Genomic DNA, 8,548 nt, shown 5'->3' on the forward strand with positions numbered 1-8,548 from the left:
ACCTAAACCCAAGTTTTTTTTTAAAAAAAAGTTAAAAATATTAAGCCGTGGTAAAATAACAAGTAACATAAACAACAAATAAAAGTAATTTAAATTTATAATAAGTACTAAATGAAAAAAAAATAAAAGGAAAAAGAGATTAAAAATAAATTTTAATTATCCAAAATTTAATCCAAAATATTCCTTTTCAACATAATTGTTTTGTGTGTATGTGCATGCACACTTAGCTTTTTGAGCTGCAGAAATGAAAAGAGAAAAGAAAATGGCATAGCGTATAGCACATAAGTTAAACAGCATATATTAAAGTAAAATTAATGTCATATGATTTTCTATATAATTTTCTATTTATTAAATCTCCATTATTTTATGGAAAATATTATATATATATATATATATATATATATATATATATATATAATATGATATTAAATATCTAAAAAGCATTTAATATTTTTTATCTAATAAGTAAAAGGATTAAAAATAAAATATTGTAAGAAGGCTTAGAAATATTTAAAAGTAATTTTTGTATGTTTGGTCATTTCAATGGTGACAATAACATTTGAGATTGCAGAACACGCAAATAATTAGCGATTGCCAGCTACTTCAATACCCTTTTCGTGTTTTTGGGGTACATGTAGTCAAGAAAGTGAACACAAAATCAGTGAGAACTTCATATCAATCTAGGTATTTATATCAAAGAAGGTTTTATTTTTATGGGATAACGTGATATAGCACTCTCGTACTGTTTTTTTTTAAAAATAATTTCATTAATACAGATTTTATATTAATTATATTTTATTTTATTTTCAGTAGAATCTTAAATTAATTATAATACATAAGATAGGTATAATTTAAAATATTCTGATTTTATATTTATTATATTTTATTAATTTTATATAATAGATAGAAGAATTAATCCCTAGAATTAATATGATATATTATTTTGTTGAGTGTTGGTGGGGAATTTCAACAGGCATAGGTGAACGTGTAGGTGAATATGTGGTATCAGATCTGTTTTGGATTGGGTTTGGAAATCATTGTTTGATGTTATGGAGTGTGTTTGAAGATATATAGTGGCGTCATATAGGCAAGCAGCTGCGATAGTTTGTGTTGGAGGGTTCAGCGTAGCAGAAACACTTGATATATTATATGCATCTGTTTTTGGTTAAGTCCAAGCTTAGCACGAGTAACATACACTTATGTTATGGTGTAAGCTGAAGGCAAGGAAAATGGAATTGAATTGTGTATTCTGATTCTTATTTGGTTAGCTGTTACACTTATTTGTGTGGGGGAAAGTGCATCATTTGAGTAGTACTTGTTTGCTGCTGTTATTTTTCTATGGCCCAGAATGTTTGATTAGGAGAGGTGATCTCTTGGTGGTGCATGTGTATTTTGGCTCCATGCACATGCAGCACGTTAAGGTGAATGAGACCTTTATCTTAGGCCCCGAGGGTTTTTTTTTTTTAGATTTTTAATATTTTTTTCAATATATATTATTAATTATCAAGTGATAAATTTTGTCAAGATATAATTTATTATTTATAATTTTTTTTATTAATAAGATCACATCATCTTAAGTTATAAATTTAATAGTTATTATAAATCATTTAAGTAAAATTAAAGAAAATTATTTTATATTTATTTTAGATTCAACATCTCCTCTATCTAAAAAAACTATTAAAATTAATATAAAATTTAAATTTAATGAGTAAGTGATTGATATATATAAAAAAAAAATTTTGACGAAAAATGTTAATCATAAGATCATATATTTAACTAAAATTTTATTTTATGTTAATATTTTACATGTATACATAGATTAATTTGAGTTTTTAATTGAAAATTAATTTGAAATTTGAATAATATTTAAAATGTGAAATCACAATTTATTTTTAAAAAAAAAACAATAAAATGTATCAAATTAAAATTTGAAATAAATTTAATTTTAGGTCTGCTAATCTTTAGAGGCGACCCTGATACGCAGGTCTGGTGTGGTTTAATTTTTTTTAGACGTGTTGATTACAATGGATTAAGGTTGTTTATTTTCACAATGGCTGTATAGCCATACCTGGTTGGTTCTATCATGTAGCGGGTGTTTTATTTACGTTGTTTAGTATTCTCTTTTATGTTTTGTACCACATCTTGTGGGCCAATTAATTGTATATTTTTTCCTTCAAATAAATATGAAAAACATTCAATTATAAGTATATTTATAATAATTTGTTCGATTACAAAACACATGCATGAAAAATTTAAATAATTCCATTAATAATAATAATGATAATTAAGGATAATTTTAATTGATTCAGTAAAATTTAAATCAATTCACATAAATATGTTTTATTATTATGAAATATATACGTGCATAAATTTAATTGATCATCCAATAAAATAATTTAAATCTAGATTAAATTATTCTTTTGTAATTAATGACTTCACCCAATTTTTTTTATCTCAAATCAAATGTGTAAAAAAAGAATAAAATTAATTTTTTAAAAGAAAGTCAAAAGAAAATATGTAATATATCATTAAAGTAAAATAAATTCTATATAGGACAATACTTATAATAATAACAATTTTCTGAAATATGTTTGTGTATAAAAACATATTTAAATATTTATTGATATATCTATTAATATATATTTATTAAAACTTAAATTAAATCATTAATAATATATTAATTCAAATAATATAAAAAATTATTCTTATAAATTATAAAAATGAATTTAATATATGTGTAAGTCAGAGAAAATTAAACTAGTTAATTAGTACATAATTAGGAGATTTCGGAGAAGGTTTTGATTTGTTCTATTTCAAAATTGAATTAAGGCTTTTACTTTCATAGTCCAGTCCTAATAATTCAATACCCAGACTTTCTTTTAGCAAATGCAGTTTTGTTTTTAAATAAATATGTATAAAATAAAAATAAAAAAGAGGAAGGAAATGCTCGATATCAAGGTTATCTAGTATAAGAACTGCAATATACCCGAATTCAAATTTCACTAATTTAGTTAGTTGAATTTTCTAGTTATTAATAGACATTTTGTCTAATAGCCCCCGGGTGCTTGGAATGCTTACGAGACTGAAATCCATCAAAATCATTATTGACTATTGACTAATTCATTGGGGGAAACCCAGTAATTTTTTCTGGGTATATATTTAAAAACTTGATCATTAATTAATTGTTGTGAAGGCTGCTGCTATATATACCCACTTAGGCTAAAAACTAAATAAATCAAACACGACCCAATTTTACTAGATACAATTATTTCACTACAGTCCAATGTCTCCTATGGCTAGGGAATTATATCCTTCTGTATATCAAAGCTCAAATAAGTGTGAAACATGGAATTATAAACACAATTCATTAATCCCAATCACAACAAATCAAGATACTCATCTCATAAGCATCTTATGTCTCATCATTGAAGAAACATCACTCTGACTTAATTAGTATTAAGTGTAAAGATATCTTGTTTCCACCTAAAGCATTTTCTATCTTGAGCTGCTGCTGATAATAAATGAATTGATTAAATAAGCATTAGTTTAAAATATAAGAAAGAAAAACTCAAAATTGGTGGGGTAGTTAGCATGTGAACTTGGACAATCATTGATGGTGATGTCTGCGGGAAGGGTGTAGAGTCCACAAGAGGCTAAAATCTTAAGGCTAGGTCTTGGCTTCGGTTCTAGATTCAAAAAGTTAATGCATGGAGCTAGTCAGTATCCTAGGTAATGTTCACATGGAACAGTAGTGTTTCAGAGATGACGTTCGTATCAAGGTTTCAATAACTACAAATTTTGCCGATAAAAAGATTACAAATTTTGAATAATAGATTATACAAAAGAAATAGAGATTTATGACATTTTTTTGGGATAAGAGAAAAAAAAATATTTTTGATATATATCTGGTTAATTATTTAATATAAGTTCATATATAATGCAATATATCGTATTTTTGTTTCAAACTCTAATGTCCATGTAACGCGTGATTATTGAAAACTCATTTAGTTGAATTATTTAATTGTACGTGTACTAATTTCGCATTATTGAATGTTGTTATCATATTGTGTTGTTTGTTATCATGCTAATTGACATACTCTTATCTGTTTTTTTTCTCTTTAAATTAATCTTCTTCTAGCAATTTTTTAAGAAAATTAAAGTTTATTTTTTTCAAATTATCTTTAAAATTTCAAATAACAATATAATAATTCAGTTTAACCTATTCGTTGAAAAATCAACTATGTCAATACCCCAAATATAATAATACTGCAGCCACATATTGGAGGCATAAGAAGATGAAATACATTCAGCTTTTCAATAAAGTAAAATCAAGTTTTTTTTAAAAAAAATCAGCTTAATTATATAGAAATTAAATGAAAAGAGTTTTTTATAAAAATTAAATGCATAACTGATTTTAATTTATATGAATTTTTGATGAAATCTAACATCTTTTTTACTGAATTTTTTTCTTTTATTAATACTTATAGTGAAATTTAATCTGTTAAGTAAAATCTAATCATAGCATATGTATAGAATGTAGAATAAAAAAATGCGTACAATTACTTCTAGAACATAGGAAGTAATACTTTGAAAGCATATAATTTTTTCCAAGTTTTAGTTAGCCAAAGTGTACAAGTGATTAGATGTCTTTATCCTTGTTCTACCAAAAAGAAATGACTTTATCCTTGCATTATTTTCAAATTAAATAACAAATTGCCTTTTGAAATTTTCTTATAACATAGCTGGACAACATATTAAGCTACCAACTTCGAAATTACGTGTAACATCTTGCTTTTGATTTTGTTTACTGTCTAATCACCAATCAGAGAAAAATTGATAATTGAAAATTATTAAATATAAAATTACTATTTATTAGGGTCTTTTTTTTTGTAATTGTTGCACTATCAATCATCCAGATGATATAATTTTAAAAAGAATAGATGACTTCTTATTTAATAAATTAAACGGAGGAAATCAAGACTTAGATCTACTGATCCAAGATCCTATACAGGACAAAAGATATATATATATATATATATATATATATATATATATATATATATATATATATATATATATATATATGTATATGTATGTATGATGTATGTACGAACATCAGGTAAATATAAATAAAAGGGGATATCAAACATGACTTGCATATGCACTACAATCACATATTTAACATTAGTTTTACTATATCCTGTTGCAGGTCAAAATGACACATAAGAAGGACCAAGATGATCAGAGCATTCAAATTGTTAAAAGAATAAAACTTAGGTGGGTATTATTTATGTTTTTGGTTTAAAAAATTTTCAATTACAATTTGAGTTTCATTTTAATAACTTATGTTGACTTTTATTGTACAAGTTATCAAAACAAAACCTTCATTTCAATTAAAAAGTAATACCAAATGTACATCTTGTATCTAATTTTGTTTCTTTTATGAATTAGTAAACACATACAACAACTCTTATCTTATAATTTGACAAATGCTAACTAAAAAACATCAATTAAAAAATTAAAATTAAAAATCTAAAAAAAAAATTAATAAACTTATCATAATTAACTTTATATGCACATTTATTGTGATCTTCAATAATAAAAAAAACTATTTGTTTGCCCTTTGGGAGAGGTAAGGTCAAGAGCTTGAATTCCCCAGCTGACATCTTATTCTCCATTGGGCATCCTCATATATATCCTTGTAGCCCTCCATAAAGAAGTCTTTATGATTTTTAAGGTCAATTTATTATTTTACCCATATAGGCTACCGACAAAAAAATGATAACATAAGACTCTTTCACATTCTATCTAGGCTTACCCACCAGCAGCACCACATCATGAACAGGATCTTATTCCCTCAATTTGATATTAAGTGCATTAATTTAATAAATAACATGCTGGCATCCACCAAACATATATACCCTAAAGCCACACAGTCAAAGTAGTTTTACACATCATAGCCTACGGTTTACCCAGCCTTTAGTGTTTGGATTCTTTTTTAAGGCTCCGAATTGGGACAGTTGCCAAACAAACTCCCAAAAAGTCTTAATTGTGAAAGGTACATATATTTTTGAAGTCAGACTTTTCCTTCCTTGTGAAGTATGGCATAGGTTTGTGGACCACTGTACAATATTGTAGTAAAGTCTTTGTCTTTGTCCTTTGCTCTATTTTTATTCTTCATCCCTCCCGCAAATATCCAAGGATTTTTGCTTTCAGTTAACCTAATTTTAAATTCTACTTTAATGCTGTGAATGCCTCCAAAATCAATGCATAGATGCATTCAAATTGCTTAAATTGTCCTCCAATCACAATATACTGTAATATATAGCTCGATTTTACAGATAGACACTCAAATTGTTTTTAGTTATTCTAAATTCTACTCTAATGGTGTGAAATGCCTCCAAAATGAATGTATAGATGCATTCAAATTAATTGCTTAAATTGTCCTCCAATCACAATATATTTCAGTAATATATAGCTCAATTTTACAAATAAGACACATTATTGACAGAAACATGCAAGGACTATAATAATTCAGATTAGAAAACCAATTCTCTAATGTTAAAGGTATACGGACATTATATATCTGTTTCTTTAATAGAAGTGAGTAATGATCCATATGATTTTTTTTAAAAAAAGTTGATATCCTAACCACGAAATATATCTGTCTTTTTGTTAACTAAATTGTATTTGAACAATTCATCGATGGTGCTAGCTAAACGGAGATAATTGCAAAATTACAAATAGAAAGCATAACTACTCTTAGTGCTTAGTTTTAGCCACATTTTTGCTTGCACGCAACTCTCTTGATTAAACATAGTTAAAATGCAAACATAATCAATCATATTAGGCACATACTTTTGACATGCAGAAAGAAAGGAAAAAGAGTTTAGTGTGAAACAAAGAGGATTCATCTAGAGTTTGGCTTTTCCATATTTTCCGCTCACTTTGCCCAATAGTGAGTGTAAATTTCTCTCTCTCTCTCTCTCTCTCTCTCTCTCTATATATATATATATATATAACAAAAGCAAAGTGAAAGACTGAAAGGAGTACATTTCCTTCATTATTGAATGCTTAATAACCACATTACCGGGTACATGCATTTTGCTAATTTCATGCAGTTTGTCTCATGCATTATCGTACTTTTTATCTTTTTTGGGGAAGGTTAGAGGAATCCTCACAAAAACTTACGGAAAATGATAATAGCAATACGACAAGAAAGACCCCACACGCTAATATCTTCAACGAATAAGCTGAATGAACCATGATATTATTAGTTGTGGCTAAGGCTAGAAGAATAGGCTAGTTACCTTGTAGGAAGTCTCTTTCATTTTTTTATCTTGTATGAAAACTTTAAAATATGCATAAATTAATGTAGTAAAGAAAAAAAAAGGAAAAGAAAAGTAAACCACCTACTACGAAAACAACACCAAAGGAGAAGAGTTTGATTAAGCCAAGACAATACAAAGTTAAGCTAATGGGACTTGAAACTGTCCATCCTTTCAATTTTCTCTTCTTATAATTATATTGCTACCACTCCGATATATACGGTGGAATGTAACTAGCCTGGCAATTTTTATATTTTCAAGATGTAGATATTGTAATTCATTATATTTGTGTCCAACCAGTATGTAATTCATTTTTAAGTAAAATAATATATAACCATTAAAAAAATAGCGACTCAACATCTCCCTTTCTAAATATTTGAATAGTGTTATGAGAATAACGTTTATAAAAAATGTTTTTTCAAAGCAAGCGTTTGTCAAAGGAATTTTAACACAGATAAAGAATAATGATTTCGTTTCTACAAATAATTATGAGTAAATAATTTATTTACTAACATTATGAATTGCTTTTACATTATTATCTAATCATATATCTAATCATAAATTACAATATAAAATAATTAAGTTAATAATTTTATATTAATTATTTTAAAAATCATACTTAATTATTATCATGATTTTTTATTAGTTAACTGTGTAATGTTTTTAGTTAAAAATCAACTAATTAATATTTATATTCCCCTATTCTTTTACTGTTGTTACCTCCACTTATTATGTCCCCCACCATGATAAATCGTCAAACAAAATTTAAGTCTATGTGAACTTGATTGTTTGAAAGAAATGTAATGGACCCATATTTTCCTTGCTCCTGCTTCAAAAGTTCCAATTGAAAGAATTATTTTCCTCAAAATTACAAATCCATCTAAATCCACAATAAATACATGCAGTGCATGAAAAAGACTCTTGCAAGAATTAACTAACCGTAGCGTGTTGTGAATATTCTAAACTCGAATAGAATTGTCCGCCTCGGAAAACGTGCTTCTAAACCAAATAATAGCAGTATGTTGATATCCTTAAAAATATTACTGCAATAGTAGTATCTTTCAATCATAAATATATGAAATAAGTTTATTAACTTTATTATATTTTTTAAAACTTTGATGGTGTAATGATTTTGAAGTCAAATTTTGTAATAGGATGTCTGAGAAAATAATATCCAATGAAATAAATATGAGAAAAAAAGATATGTAATATAAATTTTT

The sequence above is a fragment of the Glycine max genome, chromosome 16 (assembly GCF_000004515.6).
Source record: "Glycine max cultivar Williams 82 chromosome 16, Glycine_max_v4.0, whole genome shotgun sequence".
Lineage (NCBI taxonomy): Eukaryota > Viridiplantae > Streptophyta > Magnoliopsida > Fabales > Fabaceae > Glycine > Glycine max.